The sequence below is a fragment of the Coffea arabica genome, chromosome 3c (assembly GCF_036785885.1).
Source record: "Coffea arabica cultivar ET-39 chromosome 3c, Coffea Arabica ET-39 HiFi, whole genome shotgun sequence".
NCBI lineage: Eukaryota > Viridiplantae > Streptophyta > Magnoliopsida > Gentianales > Rubiaceae > Coffea > Coffea arabica.
The window spans coordinates 9,886,769-9,910,419 of NC_092314.1; the positions used below are offsets into that span (position 1 = coordinate 9,886,769).

The 23,651-nt window shown below is 34.8% G+C and overlaps 1 long non-coding RNA gene and 1 pseudogene across 1 annotated transcript; one reads left to right on the forward strand and one right to left on the reverse strand.

The window, feature by feature from the left end:
* Positions 1–2,565: 2,565 nt before the first annotated feature.
* LOC140037795 (luminal-binding protein-like) lies at positions 2,566–11,179 on the reverse strand (annotated as a pseudogene).
* Positions 11,180–17,230: 6,051 nt separating this feature from the next.
* On the forward strand, positions 17,231–19,915 carry LOC140038045 (uncharacterized). The gene is made up of 2 exons (XR_011841859.1): positions 17,231–17,510; positions 19,731–19,915. It is a non-coding gene; the product is annotated as an uncharacterized lncRNA (long non-coding RNA).
* Positions 19,916–23,651: the final 3,736 nt, after the last annotated feature.

The following is a 23,651-nucleotide window of genomic DNA, read 5'->3' on the forward strand; positions in this document are numbered from 1 at the left end:
TTCTGAAATTGTTGCAGAAAAAGCCAGATCCGAGCTCGAATCCGTTAAAGATTCAAAGACGAAATTGGAGATCCAACCTCGGATCCGAAGTTGTTCACTATGATCCGAGGGCTCATCTGTGTTTCTGGAAGGCCGGATCCGAGCCTATAGGATCCGAGCCTTGGTATACACGATCCGACCTCGGATTGTGTATTCTTGAAAAATTCAGCATAGGGGATCCGAACTAGGATCCAACAAAATCTAGTAGGATCCGAGGGCTCGACTGAACTTCTGAAGTAGCGGATCCGAGCCCTATCGGATCCGAGGGATGCCAGAACCGATCCGACCTCGGATCTGTGCGCGATAAAAACAAATCCGAGGCTTCGGTTCTGCATTTGTCCAATTCTCCTTTTCCTATTTCACCGAAAACCCTAGCCCTTTTTCACCAATCTTCCATTTCATCCAATAATTATTCAATCTTTCACCACAAAAACATCTCCCAACCTCTTGTGATCATAAACCCTCAACAAATTCATTTTAAAAACATCAATTTGGGGGGTTTTGATCTTCAAAACGGGAATTCAGGCCGCACTGAAATCTCGCAATTTGTGGTCGAATTTGGGCTTGTTTCTTCATCACTTTGCATCATTATCATCCTCCACCATCAATCTACACATTTGAGGTAACAATTTGCAATTTTCTTTGAGATTTTATAATTCCCAATTTTACATTTTTCTAGTTTTGGACATATTTTGGTAATTGCTCATAAGTTGAAATTTTTTGATACAATTGTGCTACATTGTGCTTAAATAGATTGTCACAACTATTTTCATGCTTAGTTTTGAGAGAATTGTGAATTTGGTATTATTTTGTAGATTTTTCTTCTAAAATTTTAGGTTAATGCACATGAACTCTTTAATGAATGAAATTACTCCTCTATGTGAACTACTTGCATGCTTAAAATTGAGAAAATTGTTATTATAGTGATATTTTTGTATATTTTTCTCAATTTTTAAGTTTAAGCATGTTAAATCTTTTGCTTGAATATTCCTTGTTCTTAGAGATAATTGGCATTCATTAAGAAGAATTGGAGCTCATTAGTTGGTACTTTGGTGATAATGTGTATAGCCAATTGGTGTGTAATTGTTGGATAAAATCATGAGATAATTGGCCCGTACATTCTTGAAGTAATGAAATTGATCTTTTAAGAGTCCTTTTTACTTTGAGATTATATTCTATTGAAATATGCATCAATTCTTAAGAGATTGGACTTTTTAATGAGATTCTAATTAAAATATGCTGTTCAATTGTTGAAAGTGGAATATTCAAACAATGTGTTGAGATTGTAGATTGAAATTGATATCATGCATGTGCAATGAGCTTGTGAATTGGTTAAATACGATATGGCCGTGAATTTGTTGATTGTTGGCAGGGAGTTTTTTCCTTTTATTAGGGGAAACTCTGCCGAAATTTTCCCAAATCATTTTTAAACATTGTTGGTCGTGTATTTTCAAGGGATTTAGAATTCTTCTAATGTGTGTTTGATCTTGTTTTTGATATAGGTACCATGACTCGCACAAGACGATCTCGTGTTCGCACTCCTTCACCTTCTTCAAGTGAAGAGCATACTCCTTCAATGCCTAAGGAGTCACCAGGGGAAGAATCTCCTTCACCACAGTCGCCGCCACGCTTACGGCGTAAGAGAGCATCTACGAGCCATGAGAAGCTAGCTCTAGATTATGACACCACTCGTTTTAGACAAAGAGATCATAATTGAAAAACACTTGGCCCCGGAGATGGATGACCACTCACTACAAGAAAATTGTTCATCAGTGACAACACAAAGTCATCACAGAACATACAAATATCGTCACAAATACCTTTTATTGACGACTTTTCGATCGTCACAAAGTCGTCACTAAATCCCCGTCGGTAAAAGTAAACAGTGACGACATTTTAGGTAGAGCATTTTTGACAAAAGATCAATTCGTCAATAAAACACTTCCAGATTGTCGTCACTAATGACAACTATTTAGTGACAACTATTTGGTCGTCACTAAATAGTTGTCATTAGTGACGACAATCTGGAAGTGTTTTATTGACGAATTGACCTTTTGTCAAAAATGCTCTACTTAAAGTCGTCACTAAAAAGCACCGAAAGCCATTGTATATAACTATTTTACTGACAACAATTGTCGTCACAAATGTAACTTAGATTTAGTGACAGTCTCTGTTGTGACAAGGAGTTTTTATTTTCTATTTTGTGACAACTTTTTTTTGTCATTAGATAATTTCATAATAGCTTAATAGTCATAATTTGGCCTGTAATCATTGCTAAATCATTGATTTTAAACAAACCATACAAATAAACATGAACGATTGATAACCAAAAGTATTTGCATTAGATTGCATGGTAATAATATAGCATTCTCAAATGCCAAATTCAAGTGTACATTGCCCAACTAATGCCTACAAAAATAACATTTGTCCAAAATATCACTTGTACATAAGGTACATTTACAAAAGCAATCACAGTTTAAGAAATTGAAGAACATCTAAATGAACCACTCCATGAGCAAAAGGCAATTTTGTCTTCAACATTCTTCAACCATAACCATAGATATCTTCCAAAAGCTAGTATGAATAGCATTTATCTGTCATAAAAGAGTAAAAGAAGTAGGTAAGGGGAGGAGTACAATAATAAAGAACAAGTAATGAGACTTAGATTATTAAGACAAAAATTACAATTCATTAAGAACCTTATATAATTTGGGCCCACATATTACAACACCAGCAAGAAGTTAGAAATCACAGTCCAATCTATACAAATACAACACTGCATAAGCTCAACTAAAGAGCTCTCTAAAACAGTTTTTTTTAATTTTCTTTCTTCTTCTTTAAATAGCTCAACTTATTGAACAATTAAATTGGACTCCCACAGTAATTATTGTTTAATGTTTATGCTTTTGGTTGTTTATATATTAAAACTAGGTGATTGCTTCCCACGCAAGGCATGGGAACTTTAGACCTGTTAGTAAGGTTGTATTTGTTATTGTAATATTTTTAATATTTTAGATGATGAAAAGAGTGATGTGATGTGTATCGTGAACTTGGGCTAGGAGTGAAAAGGAGTATTAGTCAAAAATATATTAGTTCCAAGAGTAGTCATGTACTAATACAAAGGATACAGCCAATGCAGTAATGATGATTCACAAGAAAAAGGAAAGCATGATATTTACATATACAACAGTAATTTAGTATAGATGATTCAAAAGAAAGAGGCTCCTTTGACGTTCAAATACATTCCATTATCATGTAACAACAACTCAGATGACAATGAAATAAATTCACAAGTACCAATCACTTGGTCATTACTGCAGTAACAGTTAATGGAAGTAGCAAGATATTGCTACAACTTGGTCACATGCAAATTTTTTTTTTGTTCTGGGTTCACAAGGAATGAATTCATAAATTATGAAGCAGCAAAATAAATTCACAAGTACCAATCACTTGGTCATTACCACAGCAACAGTTTCAATACCAACAGTTTCAACTTTCTTGAGACAATCAAGTTGCATCTTAAGTTTGCAAAATATCAAGTTTTACATGTCCATTAAAAATTTTAAAAAGTACCTTTGCTTTCATCACCACCTTTCCGGCTTAGGATACCTCCTTGAACACCACCCCCATAAAGCCACTGCTTCATCTGGTTTTACACTCTTGTTGGGTTCCTTTCCATCAAAGTAGTCCTTGAGAAGTTATTGGACTTTTGGGATCCTGGTAGCCCCACTAACAGGAACAATTTCATGCATCTGGTGGTTCTCCAAACCAGCATCCCCCATAGCCTTCTTGACAAGTCCCATGTTTTTGCTAAAGAGGTCATTGTTCAACTCGTCAAATCAAGCATGAGTCTTAACTTGCTGCTGGCTGCTTAAAGCTCTTTTGGCACGGTCAGCTTCCCTCAGTTTTCCAAGTGGTCTGTTGTGGTTGCTGATGTTCTTTCCATGTTTCTTGTTAATCAACTTGATGAAATATTCTATAATCCTTTGATGAAAGCCTTTGCCTACAATAAAACAGAGCAATTAGAACCATATGAAAGCTTTTTATAAGAAATGTAACTAATAAAACTTATACAAGAAATTGGTTGCTTTAATTAGTGTAGTTAGATAAACTTTTTTAATTCGTAGTTAGACAGGCAACTGCTGCTGCTCTGGGTTCATTGATAGTCCTAGCAACATTCAGCCCAGCAATAATACCTGCATTCTTTGTTGCCTGCCTCTGGGCATCACTGAAGTAAAATATGATTCAACGAGTAACTCTAGAAATTGAACTATACCGGGAACAGTTACCACAGCATCCTTAATTTTCTTTGCAAGGAAAGCTTCAGCTGCTTCTTTCATCTTAGTTAAAACCATTACACTAATTTCCTCAAGACTGAAGACTTTAACCTTACTATCCTTAATTTTCACCTAGATATAAGGTTTTCCATCCTTGTTCACAATCTTACAAGGAACGAGCTTCATATCCCTCTAAACTTCATTAGTCTCAATCCTGTTATATAACAGTTAAGACTTCAGTGAGCATATGTATACACACCAAAATGTTCCAGCAAAAATGATAAATACACGAGTGTGCCTTACTTTCATCCAATAAATCTCTTGACATCAAAGATAGTTCTTTCAACATTAACATCGAATCAGTCTTTCGCTACCAGCAAATGCAATCCATGATGGCTTAATACGATTCCTTGGTCATTTGCTGTGATTTCAACATGACCATTTTTGTAAATATGAGCACATGAATAGGTAGTTCCAAGATCTATTCCAATGACTATTCCCAATTTTGCAGCTTATTCTTTGGTGATGGAAATTGTAGATAGACAGCCTTTTGCACCGAAAAATATTATTGGAAAAAGTAAAACTCTTATGTATAGTTTTTGAGAGAAAAAAACTAAAACACTGCAGGATGAAGCAATTCCACACTCATGATGAAATCCACAATTACTCGAGCAACCGTGGGATTGAAGAGTTCGAAGAGCTTGCTCAAACATTGTGGTGACCATCCCAAGAACAAGTGGAAAAAATAAGAACTCATTTAATTTCAAGAAAATGAAATGAACATCAAGTATCAAACTAACAAACAGTGCAGGAATAGAAGAAGGATATGAACTGCGAAGAACAATCTGATAGATAGCCTAGTGGTTAATGGTTTTTTTTCCCATCTCCCTTTTTTCTTCCTTCCCAATCCTTCCTTGCTAAAAAATGGCTTTGAAAGTATCAAATAGTACCTATCAAATTAGCGAACTGAGTTAGTTTAAAGAAGATCCTATAATAGTTATTCTAAAAATCTTTAGTCACTTGCTACGTGAGGAGGGCGTGGCAGATAATAACTCTTTGTTTTTTGGCTCATTTCGAATTGATATACTTTTTGGCTTAATTGGAGAGAACTAATTTGAATCATTTCCAACCAATTTACAGATAAAAAAAATTTCATTTATGAAAATGAAATAGAAAAAATAATAGCACAAAAACAATGAAAATAGACATCAATGGCTAGTAAAAAAAAGGTGTTCTTTTATCATTGAAAATTAGGCCAATGCTGATCAATGAGCTATAGTTGTTTGACTATCAACAGACATAATATCAAGAAATTACGAGAGCTTTTTTTGCTGTAACATCAACAGGCATAATATCAGATGTGTAATCTTGTTTTACCAGAGTTTCTGCCTATACAGTGATAATCTAGCACATTAACAGGCAAAAACAATAATCAGGCAGACAGTCACTGAATCGAATAATCAGGTAGCTTATTTTCATTGAGCACCACCTTGCCATCAGATGATTTTCATGAATCACTTATCAGCATCTTTGACTACAAGAATTAGTACCTTTTAATAGATCAGCAGAAAGCCGCAAGATTTTTCCAAACTTTATCAACCACGCTGCATATCACATGATATTATTCCCATTCAATTGTTGATGGAGGCTTGGAAGTAATATCTTGAACAACTCGATTTACACCACATACACTATTGCATATCTTTCTTGCAACAACATCAAGGAAATTGTGTTCAAAATTGTACCAGTCAGCAGTCATCCCATCTTGATTTGTGACAGCTCTCAATGCAACAACATGAGAATGTGTTCTTTGATCACCTTGAACTCCAACAGACCTTATGGGCAAGAAAACAGCAAAAGCTTGCTATATTTTAAAAAAAACAACCAAACCAAATCAAACCAACCTTTACTAATGATTCTAAGAAAAACCCACTTCAATTTTGCCAAGAAACAAATTGCAAAACAAATGATACAGGAAAAGAAACATCCAACTTCATAAAACTAAACAAAAAAGCCATAGAAAACAACAGAAAACGTAAATGGAGTTTGAAAGTGATATTCTTAGAGGGGTTCAAATGCAACTAAATAGGGACTTAACTGAATGAATTATGGATGTTTTAGGGTCGAATTAAGTTCAGGAACTCTGGGGCTAAATTACAAAAAAGAAAATGGAATGACCGGAATTGCAAATTTAAGCAAACGATCGTCTTCCCCAAGCAGATTAGGCATCAATCTTCTATTTAGACCTTCACTCGGGCATTTTAACAAACAGTACATGGGCATAGAAGGATCCAGCAATTTTTGCTCAATTGGGACTGTAATTAGCCCCCCAAAATTTGTCAAAACACAAGAGATTTCAGTCCAAACAACATACAATAGCATACAATCTAAAATCGTTAGCAATCAACATGAAGTTGGCACTGAACAAACGCACGGCAAACATGCTTTGAGACTTTTCAATGTTCATACTAAAAATGGAAAACTAAAATTCAAAGAAGGCAGACCGCTTATAGCGTTTGCTTGGCGAAGTCTGCAGGCGATGGTGATGGTCGAAGGAAGGTGCGAATGATCAGGCGGCTATAGCTGCCATGGTAGCCACGCTGGAGCTGGGCGCCAGTGGTGGGTGGCAACATGAAATCGAGGAGCGACAGTGAGAGAGAAAGGTCGTGCGGGAAGGGGAGATGCGTCAGGCAGCTAGGCGGCGCACGAAATGGAGGTGCCGTGGCGGAACTTGGAGGCGTCGGAAATTGGATGAGAGCAGAGTGACGGCAGCTATGGAGATTGCGCTCTGTGATGGCCGATGAGCGGCTGTTGCTCTGTATTTTCTTTGTGTCCCCTCTAGGCCAAGACCTTTCTCTGTTTCTGGTTTCACTTCCTCAATCACCAGCCCCCAAATGAAACTTTAGTCTTTTCCTTCGTTCCCCTGCCGACGACCCCTTTTCTTCCTTGACAGCTAAAAGATTTTGGGCAGAAATTTGCAAAAAATATTGTAGAATATTAGGGATTTGGAAAAATTGGGGAAAATGTATAGGAGAGAGAAAAATGAACCTTTCCAATGAAAACCTTGCCCTTTAATGCTGGACAGCCATGGTGATGCTAGTGAGAAGCCAGAGAACGGATTTGTTGTGTGGGTGAAGGTATCAGGTGCCGTGTGGAAGCTCTGTTTTGTGCTCAGTGCAGAAGCTTGTTTGTTTCAGCTCGGTGAAAGTTTGTGTTGCTCAAGTGTTCCGTTGCTTTAACTCAGACCAAGTGTTCCGTTGCTTTTCTTTTCAGAATGTGTTCCGCTGCTTTGGTCTTTGCTTTGCTTTGGATATTGTTTTTGTTGCGCGGCACTTTCACTATGATTTGATCAAAATTTTGACTTCACTCATTTTCCCTCCATTTGATACCAAAAATCATGTTTTTTTCTGGATTTGTAATATGGTTTGAACCATAGATTTTAATGCTATAGTATTATTCTTTATTTTTTAGCAAAAAATAAAAATTTTCATCAACATAGGTGGCAAAATTTGTTAATTTCATATAATTGAAAATGTACTTTTATAATTTGCTAATATTTTATACTAATTTCTTATAATTGCAGCACTAAAGAACATCATGTAATTGAAAATAATTAAACTCAAATTATATGGTTATAACATAGTTTCAATAAAAATAATCATTTTCCCAACATTTGAGACCAATCATCATGCTTTTTTTATTTTTAATTTGGTTTGAAGCATAGATTTTATTGCTATAGTATTATTCTTTATTTTTTAGTACAAAAACACAAATTTTCATCAATATAGGTGGCAAAATTTGTTAATTACATATAAGTGAAAATATACTTTTATAATTTGCAAATATTTTAGCCCTGCAATTTTTTATAATTGCAGCACTAAAGTACATCATTAATTGAAAATAACGAAAGTCAAATTCTATGGTTATAACAGACTTTCATTAAAAATAATCAAATGCTATTAATAAGACATTATTGTTAAGTCAAAATCAAAGAAAATTTAGTGATGACATAATGTTATCACTAATTTATTCAAGATTATAATGACAAGAAAAGTCGTCACTAATTAAATTGCTAGTTTTTAATATTGTCAATTGCTAGTTTTTAATACTTTTGTGAAAATACTGATAATGGTTGAGAAAATTTTGTTACATTACTGCAAGTGATAAATGTACTTTTGTTCTTTTTCAAACATTTATTTTAATGTTTAATTTTGTTTAAAACTATTGTACTAGTATAGATTTGCAAAACAAAACTTAAGTTCTCAATAGTTAAAAAATTCATTACAGAGAAAACACAAAGTAGTAGTTGCAAAATGTGTATAAATTACAGATATTTTAATGTGTATAAATTACAGTTTATTTTAATATTTAATTTTGTTTGAAACTATTTTACTAGTATAGATTTGCAAGACATAGATTTATGGGTAACTTTTTTTTTTTTGCTTTCACATATTTAATTTATGTTAAATACAAAACCTACCAGTTTCCCTTTCATAAAAATATTAGTGCAACACTTTTTGAATTTTACTTACAAACATTTATGTATTTAACGTAAATTAAATGATTCAGAGTGAAATGCCCATAAAGAGCAGAATATTTATTCATGTAATGGAGGAAACCCACAAGGAGTTGGTACTTTATGGGCCATTTCTTTTTTTAAAAAAATTTAATTTATGTTGAAAAGATAACCTGCCAGTTTTCGTTTTGTAAGAAATCAGTGTAATACTTTTTGAATTTTACTTACAAACATTTATAAATTTATCATAAATTATATGTTTGAGAGTAAAATGCCCGTAAAAAGTTGGTACTTTAAATAGATAATGCTCATTTGCCCATAAACTACACTCCCTAAAGGCTATTTTGTTAATTATTTTGTAGTACTTTGTTATTCCTTTGCTAATACTACTTGGCATGTAGTACAAAGGATAAATCTGGCATAAATTTCTTATTCCATTGATAAAAAGACCTGCCTGCCTTATAACTATTGTAATGAAAGATATATCTTTAGAGTTTATAACAAATTATTACTTAAGTTTGAGAAAATTATAAAATATTTATGCATAGTTTATCAAGATACCATTCGCAATTTCCTAATAAAAAAATAGGGGCTAAATTGTAAAAGCTAGGGTGCCATAATAGAAATAATAAAATTGGTGTATTACATATGGGGGTTAAATTGCAAAAGTTAGAGTGCCATAGTAGAATTAATAAAATTGGTGAATTACATATGGGGCTAAATTACAAAAGTTAGGGAGTAATAATAGAATTAAAGAAATCGGTGCACTACATATGGGGCTAAATTGTAAAAGTTAAGGTATCATAATCGAATTAATGAAATTTTTTACAACATTTGGGGCTAAATCGCAAAAGTTAGGGTGGCACAGTAGAATTACAGAAAGTGACTTAGAAATAAGTACTTTAAACAGTGACGATTAATTCTTGTCACTAAATCCAAATCGGTAGAGTGACAGTGACGATATTAGAAGTTGTCACTATATAGATCATTTTAGTGACAACTTTTTCAAGGTCGTCACTGAAGACTTAGTTGCTTTGAGCAATTATGACAACTTTCCTTGTCGTCACTAAACAACCACGTTTTGTGACGACTTTTGTCGTCACTAAAAAATGTTGTCACTAATGACCATATTTCTTGCAGTGTAGTTTGTGACGAAAATAACGGGTCGTCACTAAACATTTAGTTGCTTTGATGCAATTATGACAACTTTAGGTGTCGCGACTAAAGAAGCTCCTTTTGTGACGACTTATTGTCATCACTAAAAAATGTTGTCACTAATAAATTTTTTTTTTAGTGATCAGTGACGACAACAAAAAGTCGTCCGTAAATAGGCCAAGCAATAGTGATGATGTTCTTAATGTCGTCACTATTGTGTGTTCTAAACACTCCCGCGCTCTTGCTAAAACTTGGCGGGAATTTACTAAGTCGTCACAAATGGGTTGGCTCCCATTAGAGGTTTGTGACGAGTTAGAAATTCGTTAATAAATGATCCACTTTTGTGACAACTTTTTTTCGTCACAGAGAAAAGTTGTCACTGATGACCAATTTTCTTGTAGTGACTACAAGATCTCCACGGCATTCAAGTGACTTAGATGGGAGACTATACTAAATTTGCCGAAGCATTACTATCCCAATCTGGTCCGGGAGTTCTACGCCAATGTGGAAGACAAATAGAGCCACAGTGGCAACCTTATCATCTCCTGGGTTCGAGGCAAGAGAGTGGCTCTCACTCGACATACAATCACCCAAATCGTCAAACTAAAGGACAATGGAGAAGATGTTAAATTGACTAAGGAATTTAAGGCACGTGATCCATGGCAAGTCGGAGAAACTGTGGCACGTCTTAAGGGTCAATATCGGGAGTGAGGAAGTTCGAAGAAGCTCATTGTATACGCCGATTCCTTTGAGCATAGGTACCACCTGATCTTCTATCTCTTCGCCTTCAATGTGGTACCAAAAAGGAGTGGAAAAAGGGAGCTCCGAAACGGTGACTTGTATTTCCTCGATAATATGATGCATGGTGTAGGTAGGCTGCTGACTGGTATTCCTCTGGCCAGCATCATCATCAGTTACATGCGTACTACAGCTTGCATGAGAGCCGACGAAACTTGCTTTGGGTTCCCTCGTTTGCTCTCCCTTATTTTTAAGCAACTCAAGGTTCCTCTGGGAACCGAGTGAGCCATTGTTACTAGGGCAGCCGAGGAAGTCAACGGCTCAGTACTTAGGTCCTTAGGTATTCCTACGGATTTTGGAGCTTCTCTGGTACAGGATGTTGGAGAAGCATCGACTTCAGCTTAGCCTCCAGCTCACACTGAACCACACCAGGAAGCTCAAGAGATGGAGGCATAGCAGACTCTCCCTCCTCCCATTCCACGACCACCCCCTCCGCAATGATCCAAGTGGCAAGAGGCCCTCAATGCCATATGCTGTATGGAGACACGAGTCATCAAGCGCATTGATCAGACGGAGCGGCTGATGACGGAGCGACTAGACAGGCATGATCGCCATCTTCGAGCGATCGAGGATCATTTCCACATTCGCCGCTCCCCTACACCGATTCCTAAGCCAAGGCCCGATGAGGGCATGCAGATCGTGAGGAGGGTGGCAGCAATGCAGATCATGAGTTGGGCGGCAGCACTGAAGCGACTGAGCTTGGCGTCTCCTCTGCATAATTTACTTTCTTTTCAGCTTTTATTTAGTTTTTCATCTTTTATTTTCGATTTGGTGTTAACTTTTTGTTATTTTTCTATTTTGCTTAAAACTTGTGGAATGGTCTCACTCTCTATGGATATATATTTTTCCCTTCATACAGAATTTGGCTAGTAGAATTTGGATGATCGTGATGATCGTGGTTTCAAATTGCATCACTACTTCTTTTGAGAGGAGTATTAGTTTCTTTTACCTTCCTCTACAATGAGGACATTGTGAATTTTAAGTGTGGGGGAGGGATTACTTTATCTTATGGGGTGATTGTGTTTTGAAGTGCATGATTTTAGTTATTTATGGCCTAGAAATGTTGGAATCATATTTGGAAATATTGTCATGAAGATAATTTTCTTGAAATTGAGGCTGTTGGCAGGGAGTTTTATCCATATATATGGGGAAACTCTGTCAAAATTTTTCTAAAATATTTTCCAATATTTCATTGCAATTCTTTCCAATAATGGCCGAAATGTTCAATTTTAAATGTCTAATTCTTCCATTGGATAAAATGTTATATATATTTTGGAAAGTTTAGTCCTTATTTGACTTGGCATTAGTCATTATGCAATTAGGATTTTACATTTTAGAAAGTATATTCGGTTAAATAAGGAAAATTATGCTTAGAATTTTGCAGGTTTAATGATATTTCTCATTTTTACTTAATTTTATAAGTAAGTGATTGATATAGTCAAAACAAGGCCAGATTCATCCTTTAATTATGCTCAGAGGGAAATTGATTATTAAAAAAAAAAATTCTACTCCAATGATTCGCATACTGAGTAACCGGGGGTTAGCATTTACAAATGTCGACATTCGCGTAAAAAGGTATTGGAATTAAAAGTATGCCTAGCAATTTAAATGAGTGAAATGTTGAGTAACCGGGAATCTTCACCTAAAAGTGTAGATTTTCACGTAAAAAGGCATTGTCACTATTTAAGTAAAATGAAGTATAAAAAATCCCTCTCAGTTATGAAAATTTTGATGGATATATGATGAGAAATGCCATAGAATTGACTATGTGATTTACTTATTTGTGAAATTAGGATAGGATGAGAGATTGAGTTGAAATTGTTAAAATTAAGGTATAATTATCTTTATTTAACTTGATATTATGAGTATTTAGTGTAATCTGAGAATTGGTATAATGATTGGTTTCTAGGTTTTGAGGAACTAAAATTGACAAAAGTACGTATATTATTTTATCTCTTGAATCATTGTAGTAAGTTATGTGTAAAATTGCTTGAGGACAAGCAACGATTCAAGTGTGGGGGAATTTGAAAGAGAATATTTAACGTACATTTTGTACAAGTTTGGCATGAACTTTTGGTATGTTTTGAGAAGATTAAAACCATATTTGCACTCTTTTGGTGATAAATATTTAAATATTGTTTAAGTGTTCAAAACTTGATAAATGAGTGGATTAATACGTTAATTTTGTGAAATTGTGAAGGATATTGATATATGAAATTCATGCACGAGATGAAGGAAATGTAAGGATCGTCCAGAGGATAAAGTACAAAAGAAACTAGGAGCAAAAGTGAAGAAAAAGGAAAGAAGTGAAAAACTGGAAATTGATTAGCACGGATCCGAGTTTGGATCCGTGTGAACAAAGGGCGATTCGAGCCCTCGTCTGTACTTCTGGAGCAGTGCATCCAAGGCCAGACGATCCAAGCTCGGATCATTAAGAGAAAGGCCTCGGATCAGTCTTGATCCGAGCTCGGATCGTAGTGCACACCTCGGATCCAAGGCTCGGATCTACCTCTCTCTTCTGCAAGTGGCACAGCCATTTTTTCTCATTTTTCACACAACTTTTCAGCTATCTTGGGTGAGAGAATTCGGTGGCACATGTTTCTGCAACAAAAAGGAAGACAAAATGAGTTATTGACAAGTCAAAACAACATTTCTTTTGACTTTCTTTACAAAATCTGAGTTGTTGGAATCATGAAGGAGAAGAAAGTGCCTTTCTACCACCTTTTATGCAGAGAACCAAGAAGTCAGGCATCACCATATGGAAGGAGTTTTTCATCTTGTAACATTTTTCTCTCTAGCTAGAAGTTCTAAAAACAAGCACTTGGAGATTTCACTTGTAATTATCTTGTACAAGACATAGCAGAAATTTGAGGGTTTCATCATTAATTGGCTACGCTTTTCTTTATCTTTCTTGTACTTGTACTTTATGATGTTTTGCATTAATAAACTTGTGAGTTTGATTGTTATATCATTCATGAGTAGCTAAATTTCTTTATCTAGAGAGTAGATGAAACTTATGGCTAAATGATATGAATTGAATGTGATTTAAACTTGTTATATCTTGTATTAACTTGTCTATTTGTGCAGTTGTAATTACTTGTTGTTGTTTGATCACCAATAGCATGTTTATAGTTGTTATTAATCAATGAGAATTGGTAGTAACAATGGAAAAAACATGAGTAGAGCTTGAGTTGTATGTTCATGAAAATAGATGTACACTTAAGTGGATTAGCTAGCATTTCATGAAGGAAAACAGAGTAGAACTAGTATTTCACCATGAAAATAGGGAAAACTGGATTGCTCTAGGCCATTTTATCATGAGAATGAGATTTGGTAATATTGGAAATGAATCCCTGGTTAAACAACAATAATAACAAGAGAAATTTATTCATTTGTGTTGTTTATGCCATAAGTGGAATCTACATCCCTAAATTTATTCTTGAGTGAAATTTATCCATTTGCATTTAGCATTTGTTAAACTAGATTTATAGACAATAGCATTATAATTTCTCTACTCAAATTCATTTATAAGTCTAAATAATAGAGAAAATAAGGGTTTAGTACTTGTTTAAATTGCTCCTCGTGGGATCGACTCGATATATACCTTACATTATGATTTCGGCCTGTATACTTGCAGGCAACGGGTATAAAATCGGATTTAAACTTACATTGATATAAAAATCCCGTCACATATGTGAGATCAAATTATTTTACTTATTTCTTTTATTCATTGGTATTTGTACATTTTCTGATTTAACTTCATATACTTGTTATGTTATTTGAATGTCAAGGGCCCGATATTCGAATTAACCTAATAATCTACTGTTAGATTAATTGATTGAATCCCTAATTGTTCAATTGATTAATACCAGTGGCAACTAGCGTGATTGGTTTCATGTTAGGGAAACGTATGATCTAACTTAAACGAACCCTCGTAGCGTGTTTGTTAATTAAGGTTGGCTTTTCTAATTCTTATTGCAATTGAGAAATTAAATCCTATAGTCGTACCTAGGGTTATTTTTTGGTTAGGAAAATAGTTAATGGTCGTACCTTGACTATCGAAAAAGTAAGAAAAAGTTGGTTGTTTATCGCGTGTATAACAACTATAACCAATCTATTAATTAGTAATTGAATTATCTTTGCATCGATGATCAGTTGAAAGGACCATGTCTGAAAAGTTGCACCTTTGGCTAGAGTTGTATTGGTTATTGATTAATTCCTGTTGATTTCTATTAGTTGTTTCATTAGTTGATTAATTAGTTATTTTATATTTTTCAAAAACCCCCCATACTTCGGACTCTGGAAGAAATGAATTATCCCCAGTCCCTGTGGATTCGACCCTACTCACCGCTATATACAAATTTGTATTTTTCTTGAGTAGGTAATTATTATTGCACATGTTCAACACCTGTCATTCTATAACTGTATACAGAGTCATCTTTTTCAAAGATTTCCCATGCTGCAAAATGTACTCTACGAGCTTTATTTCATCTTCCTCCCCTATAAATTGTCTGATTCCAATATGCCTAAGATGTTCAACAAAGCGTAATGGGAAAACTATTTGGAAATGTAGATTCCAGGTCCTTGTATATGCAAAGTCCTTCTTACACAACTTTACATATTGAGAAGATCAAAAATTGCAAAACATAATAATACTTGAAATTAGTGAGAATATATCCAAAAGAAACAAAATATTAATACCTGAAATCAGGTTTTACAATCTGTGCACAAAAAGCACCTAAACCCAAATGGCCCATGTTGGAATAGACCAAGTTTAGTTCAACTGCAGAAATTCCTAGTACAATGGAACTGCAACTTCAACTTCAGTAAATTGCAAGCTGATATTATGATTCTATAAATCCTAAAATCTCCCCCAAGTCCTCTTGCCTCCAGCACAAAGTATGTACATAGATGCTGACCTGTTCTATACACTTGTAGGTAAATTCAAATCAGACGGCATTCAATAGAACTGCCTTGATTTGGCTGCATATTAGCACTACTGCTCTTTAAATCTAACTTGATTAAGCTGCACAAAAAGGGAAGATTACATTCGATGGAGAAATTTTACTGATTGCAGATGAAATAGGGGCTAAAATCAACTAGGAAAAGCAGAGAAGTTAACCTCAACCGACGAGGAAACAAGATGCAAAAGTCAGAAGTTGTTAGCTTAAACCTCAACCGAAAGAAAAATGCAATCTTTGATATTAAACACATAACCCACATAAGTTAGCTTCACAGAGTCCAGAAGGATGGTTGGAACTCAATTTTCCTAAAATTGTGAGGAAAATAATGCAATCTTAGAAATCTAACACAAATAATGGTAATAAAAACACACAAGAAGGGTATGAAAACTTACAAAATGGCGCCAAAATATAGATCTAACAATATTTGAAGCAAATGGATGAAGCATTGAAGTTGTTCTAAGATTTTTGGGCAGCAATAAAACCTAAGCTCCTTCACGTTTAGCAATTCTTAGGAGATAGACAGGAGGCGGGTCTTCTTTTTTAGCAATTCCTCAGAGGTCTCCTTCCCGTTTAGCAATTCCCGCATATGTTCTTCTATTTTTGGACTAAAAACCACCGATGTTGGCCTTTGAGAGAAGAACAGATGCGTGCTTCTCAATTGACAGAGACAAGAGAGGACCAACCTTTCTATGTATATATCCCTCAGCCTCTAACAAGCCTTTGAATTTTGATGGAAGGACGTTGCGGGAAAAATAAAATTCTTGGAGGGAATAAAACGCGCGTCCTAAATTCTGATTTAAGTTTTGTTGTTAAAAGTTTCTAAGAATTGAAGTATATTATAATATATATAGAATAAATATTGAGTATTAGAAGTATATAATTTGAAAGAAATCATGTGAGGACTCGAAAATTTTTATTATTTTAAAATCCCTAATTTTGGCTCAATTAATTAATTATTTGGATTTTTATCACGAATAATATTTTCTAGCCTTATTAGACCGAATTACATGGTTTTATAGATTCGTTATATTTTTAAAGCACCTCATTTCAAAAAATTATTATTTTTTTTAAAAAGCTTGTTTAGCGGAAAAGTGAAAACGTGTCTAAACACTTTAGCCAATTGGGAGTACAATAAGCTCAAAATTTGAGACCTATACAATGGTCCTAAAATAGACAATTTTAGGTTTAATTATACAAGTGATAGCTAGTGGTACAATCGTTATAAGAATTTTTCAAAGGTTTCAATTTTTATTGCGCCTAAATTAGAAATACGTGTTTGCACGTGCGCGCTTAATTGAGGGACTTTGGACCATTATTTTGGGACAATTAAGAATGGATAATATTTATATAAATGTTAGTACCCTAGAGGTTTAGTGCACTAGTGCAACAAACGTAAGAGAAATCGAACACAAAACGCGCGCGTAGGGTACTAGTTATAATTGATTTGACGTATTAAAAGATTTGACGTCAAGCGTCTTTCGTACGCAAAGGCTTCAGAACCGCAGCTTCATTTCAATCTCATTTCATTTCTGCAAAGCTTCATGGACGGCTAGACAGCAAGAGACAACCGAGGCTTCACCATTTCTTTCTTCCAAAACTCATCCAAATCCTTACCAAAACTTCCATAGATTCTTACCAATCTCCACATTCATTTAGCTTTTCACTTGGACGGCAACTTAGCTGCAAAAGGAAGGAGCTATCCACGGTTTCTTCAAGCTTCAAAGGGGCCGAAAAATCTGTCCAAACCAGTCATCAAAGTAGGTACTAATCAAGCACCTTGAACTTGTCTTATGGAAGTTGATCTATGCATTTGAGTTGGAATCTTCACTATAGTAGCTTGTATTGTTGGAAACGTGGGCTCTATGAACTCCCACTTTGGGTTGATGGCTGTGATGATGTTTGATGATGGTTTTATTGCTGAATTAGAGCTTAAGGAAGTAGATTAAAGGTGTATTGTGGACAGAAACGTTGTTGAACTCTTGAAGTAAAAAGTTCCCATTTTACCCCTGTTCTGTTCGGTCATTTTAATGCAGAAACTGAGGATTTAATGGCCTGATTATGTTGATTACATGTTGCAAAAGTTGTGTACAAAATTTCGTTGGAAAATATTGAGTTGTGGTTGATCAAACGAATTTATTTCAAAAACTAGTAATCTGGAAAACGGTTTCGCCGTAATCCAGACCAGTGTTTGTATTTCGTCCATAACTCCGTACTCCGACTTCGAAATCAAGTGCCGTTAGCGGCATTTGAAACTAGACGTTCCCATGTTTCCAACGGTGTATAATGGACCTTCTGGTTTCGTGTGTGTGAGCCACACCATTCATCTGAAGTCGACTGTCCTGTTTCTCCGTTCTGCCGAAATGATTTGATGATGCTGCAACTTTAGGCTTGATTTTGAACCAGTTGCATGCTGAAACTTAAAACGATTTCTTCTGTGAAGTTGTAGCCCTATGAATCTATTTTCTAACACTATCAACCATTTCCAATTCCGAGTTAAATTGAGGGAGTTATGATCAATACACGGCAACTGCCTCGTTTTTGAAAACCTTAGTTTTGGACCGGCTCAATCCTGGTAATCTAGAACAGCAACTTTAGGCTCATTTTTGAATACCATCCACTTAGATTCATGGAATGATGTCTTCTAAGGACTTTTAGTACTTTTGAAGACGATTCCAACGGTACCAAATTCATCAAGTTTCGATTAGTAGAAAGAAAGTTATGATTTTTCAAAGATTTGACCAAAAATCAAAAATTCTGGAATTCCAGAGGAAATCCGCGAAGGAACAATTTTACCAGAATCCGGCCTTGAATCCGGCCAGTTTCTGGACGGATTGTCGGCCGGATTGGTGGTCAAATTTGAAAAAAAGGGAGGTTACCCACGGCCAGAAATCCGGCCGGATATCCGGCCGGATTGTGACGTGGCCAACCCTCCTTCGATTTCGATCGTTCGTTTTGCAATCCTTTCGCTCGTACTCAATTCCAACCAATGATTTTAAGGATAATAATCCGATTTTCACTTAAGTCCTACACCCTTTTGAGAATCCAACTTAATAAACAAGTCAAACGAAGTTTTCAAATATTTCCGAACCTTACCCGTGCCCAATCTTTCTCACCACTTGGGGACCTATAATAATTGTCTACTATTCGATGTTCAGGCACGCACGAGGACCTCCAAGAGGATCCTACCGTGGAAGTTTGAACTCTCCCTCCAACCTACTTACTTGCATAACTGGTGAGTGTCAAGTGTATGCCTACTTGAACTCTAAAGTCTTGATTCATGATTGACTTACCTGATTATATGCTCGGTCTATTGGATTTTGAAAAATGGAGTCGAGTGTGTACTTAATCGCACTCGTTCTCATTTGGAACAAATGACTCATGTTTGACATGCTTTGCATGGTTTATATGACCTGAAATACATGTTTGAACCTGTCAAATGCTTGAATTTATGAAATGGTATGCTATGATTGCATACGTCGATGGAGTGAATCTCCTCGACATTTACATGATACACGGGGGACGCCCAAACTCATAGGCCGACCTTGGAACTCGAGCCGGCATGGGCCTGGTCGGGAACCTTGGTGAGCCATGAGAATTACATGATAAGCTTGATCTATTTGAGAGATCTCGCTTGGCATACTCGTGAAGTATCGCCTTATAAGTGTCGTGCGGGCCCGAAGTGGTGTATGGTGGACGGATGAGAAGTAAGTGGTGAACTACGGATATGAAAATATCAACCTGGTTGACGGAGAGTCATCACGGGGAGATATACAAATGACATCGGCAAATGTGGAACTTAACTCCTGAGAGCTTCCATATCCTTGAATTGTTTCTGGTTACATTTTGTCGGCGTTATTACTTACTTGCAAGTGATTACCTGAATTGTTATTTGGGGCTTGTTATTTGAATTATGTGTCTGCATGTGTGTTCTTGGCCTCACGAGCGTTTTTGCTCACCCTGTAGATTTGTTTTCCTTAACAGGTTTGAACTCGGAGGTAAAATGGAGAAGCCCTCTGATGTACTTTTGTTTAGGGCTTGTTATTACTTTTGGTTATGCCTTTGGTTTTGAAATTTTACTTTTGGTATGGAAATGTAACCCTTGGACGAAATGAAATCTGTATTCTGACGTGTGGTTTGGTGAATGGATGACTATTATTAGGTTTGAATACTTCCGCATTTATTGTATTTAAGTTATTGGCTTTTGTTGTGTGGTCCGGCTATAACTTGAATGGAATTGCTTGAGTCCTGGCGAGAGTTAGGCAGGCGTTCCGCGGATACCCTTTGGTTCGCCTTAGGGAGAAGTGGGGGCGTCACAAATCATGTATGAGAAAATGAAACTAATGAAAATATTCATGTGCAATCAATATAATAAATTGTCATCTTTATAATTTTTAAGTTTGCAATTCATAAATATGGTAACAAATAATGTAATTCATGTGCAATCAATATAATTATATTGTTAATTAAGGTTATAATTGTGCTATATAAAGTATTTGGGACAATTTGAAAAATATCGAGAAATTTGGGACTACTTATAATATATTCAAAATGTATTTTGATTAAACTATACAACTTGTCCTTTCTTGTTGTAAATCCAAGTTCAATTATGGAACAATATACATGGAAAAGTTGACCTTATATGTGTATAAATCATCTTATTAATAAAATAATTAAACACAATACATTTAGTTAACTATGATTTAGTGATTGATTATTACATCATTTTTTATATAATACGATAATTAAATATTACATATATAATAAAATGTTTCAAATATATTTTAATTGATCAAAAAAATGGTATACTTACAATAAACAAATAATTAAAGAAAATTTTGAGAGTAGAATTTTGTGCTAAAAACGTGTATTTTGGGTTCAAATTTATAACCCACCACTTATCCACTTAGAATTAGCAAAAGTATTAATTCATTTCTAAATACTCTAAACCATACTAATTTATTATAATAAAGACACAAAACACTAGCTCCATGTGATAACCTATAGCAAAAATCATCTATTCACTTTAGTAAAATATATGAGTCAAATTTAAAGATTCATCAAATTTTCTAGGTTTTAAAATTGGGGTGCGTTATTTACATGGATTTAAAGCTGTCTGAATATAGTTTACTACGCAATAAACGGCACTCAATTTCGAGTTTTCTACACAAAGATATGGCCAAAATACTAAAATTATTACTTAATTTTTTGAAAAATAGTAGGATCGTAGGATCATATGATCCGGATCACGATCATATTGATCTTGTTAATTTAATGCTAATTTTTTATCCTACTTACAATTTGGATCGTTAACCATGATCCGTATCGTAGGATCGTAGATCGCGATTCTAGCAACTATGGTTGTAGCTAAAAGTTTCTAAGAATTGGAGTATATTATATAATATATAGAATGAATATTGAGTATTAGAAGTATATAATTTGAAAGAAATCATGTATGTGAAAAATGCAACTAATGAAAATATTCTCAATATACAGCTGAAAAAATAACTAAGTTTGATAAATTTGCATTTAATTTTTAGATAGAAGTTTGTTGTATGATATGTAATTGCCATTTCTTGAAATTATTCTTCACTCTTATACCTTCACTAAACTTCAAAGAACTTAGCTACACATAAAATAGAATGAAAGGAATGCTTTCAAGTGTGCTAGTAAGTAAATATTTATACTATATCTGTGCTAATACGTGTCCATATGTATAATTCAAAAGTTTTATGTATTTCATATACGAATATCTTTTTTCAAGTAACTGCATAGAACACTTGATAGGTTGTATTTTTGCCATTAATTTTATGATTATTTCCCTCTTTATTTTACCAAATATTGTATTAATTGATAGATTCTACTTATATTTGGTGCTTTATGTTAATTATAGGACGTTGGGGTAAAAAGTGCTAAAAAAGGGTGATTTTCTTGGAATTGATTGTCACTCGCAAGTTTCCCAATTCAAGATGAAGTCTACGTGGATTATTTGTGGAAGATTAGGAAATTACCATTTTTCTTAGATATTTTATTTAGAAAACAATTGGCATTATTCTTGGAGTTACCTTTTTCAATTGACCCGCTTCCGAAGTTACTTCCTTCGTTAGAGCTCGTTTATCGTTGATTTAAATTTAATCTGTTTTAGTTTAATTATTTTCAATTTGCATTGATTATTTATTTTTAATTGCAATTTTCCAAACTCCCCCCCAATTAATTGTCACTTGGAAAGAAGCAAATTTTCACTCAAAACCTTGAGTTTATATCTTTTTGAGTAGGAATTTATTATTACACAAGTCTGACACCTGTCAATTAACACAAGGTTTCAAGCAATGCACAGTTTCTTTTGTACCTAGAATAGCTAATGTAGCAAGTCATATGCTAGCACATTTTGCAACATAACTAGTTTATGATATAGAATGGGTACATGATTTCCCGATTTGACTAATAGAAGGGTGAATGCCCCTTTTTGTAATTAACTCTTGCACTTCAAGTGTTAACATATATACTGATTGTTGAAAAAAAAAGGAAAGTGTTTATTTGTTTAATCAAATAGTTATGGTAGTGTTTATATAATTTCGTAAACATTGAAAGGTAAATGACCTCGTTGAATTTGTATAATTTGATTATGTTGAAGAAACATATAATCTTGGAAAAGCAGAGAAATTTTCTAGTAAATATTAGATAAACAAACAAGTCATTATTTTATTTTGATAGCTAATCATTGTTCATATCAATATACTAGCTATAAAGTTATACTCGCAATACTACTATTACGGTATAAAATTTCTTGTCAGAGCAATTTATAATTTCATCCCATTTTTACCGTTGACTGTTAACCTCAAGTTCTTCGGATATCCATGGGACAGTGTAACCCCTTTGAAGGTCAATTCTTATTGTTGATGTGGCGTGTCCCACATCGGAGGCTGCATAAGGAAGTTTTCTTCCTTTTGTCCCACATCGGCAATCAAGAAGGAAAGCCTCCCCTTGTTTACCTATAAATAAGGGGGCTTAGTGGTGAAGAAAAGTGCACCACTCAAGAGAGTTATATGAGCTATTAGCTTTTTGAGTCATTTATCCCATTTGTAGTCAAATGTTTTATGTTCTCTTGTTTTGAGTTTAGGAATATTTTCTAAACTTTTTATGAGTGCCTTTTGGCCTAGGAACCACTTTTCTACGGCTTTTGTATATCTTCTTCATAGTGAAAGATTTGCTCCTCCTCTGTCCATGGACGTAGGTTAATTTGACCGAATCACGTAAATTTCTGTGTCTTTTATTTTGTTTTGTTATTTGTATTTATTGGGTTGCCACAACCCTTTTATATGGTCAGTCTTACAGCCTAAAGTATTATATGGTCGATTTTAACTCCTAAACATTATATGGTCGGTTATACCGCCTACTTTGTGCTAACTTCAGTTTGTTTATTTCTGGACCAGTTCTAACACTTACACCCTCATCAAAGTTTCTGGAGTTGCGTATTATAGGGGTGCAAACACAAAAACGAGACATTCTTAATCAGATGGAGTTCCTTCTTTTTGCGATTCATTCCTCTGCAAACCTCCTCCTCCTCCGATTTTAATATATGCCACTGTTAAAATAGGATACTTTTGTGGGTTTAAGATTAGATCGAGACGAACTCTTTTGTGCAAAACATTTGCCCCAGGCATCGTTACTACAGAGTATGTGATCCAATTACCAATGTAAGGTCACAATGTTAGAGATGTGAAATTATATTGCAATGGTCCCTAAAATCCAACTTGATCGATAGGAATACTAATTAGGTGAATACGAGGACTGTGATTCGACTCTCGATCTTTCCTCTCAAATTACAGTAATATTTTTAATCATACACTCATCCCCTTACTAACTTCCTATGGGCCCAATATGTTGAGTAGAATTCGATTGGAA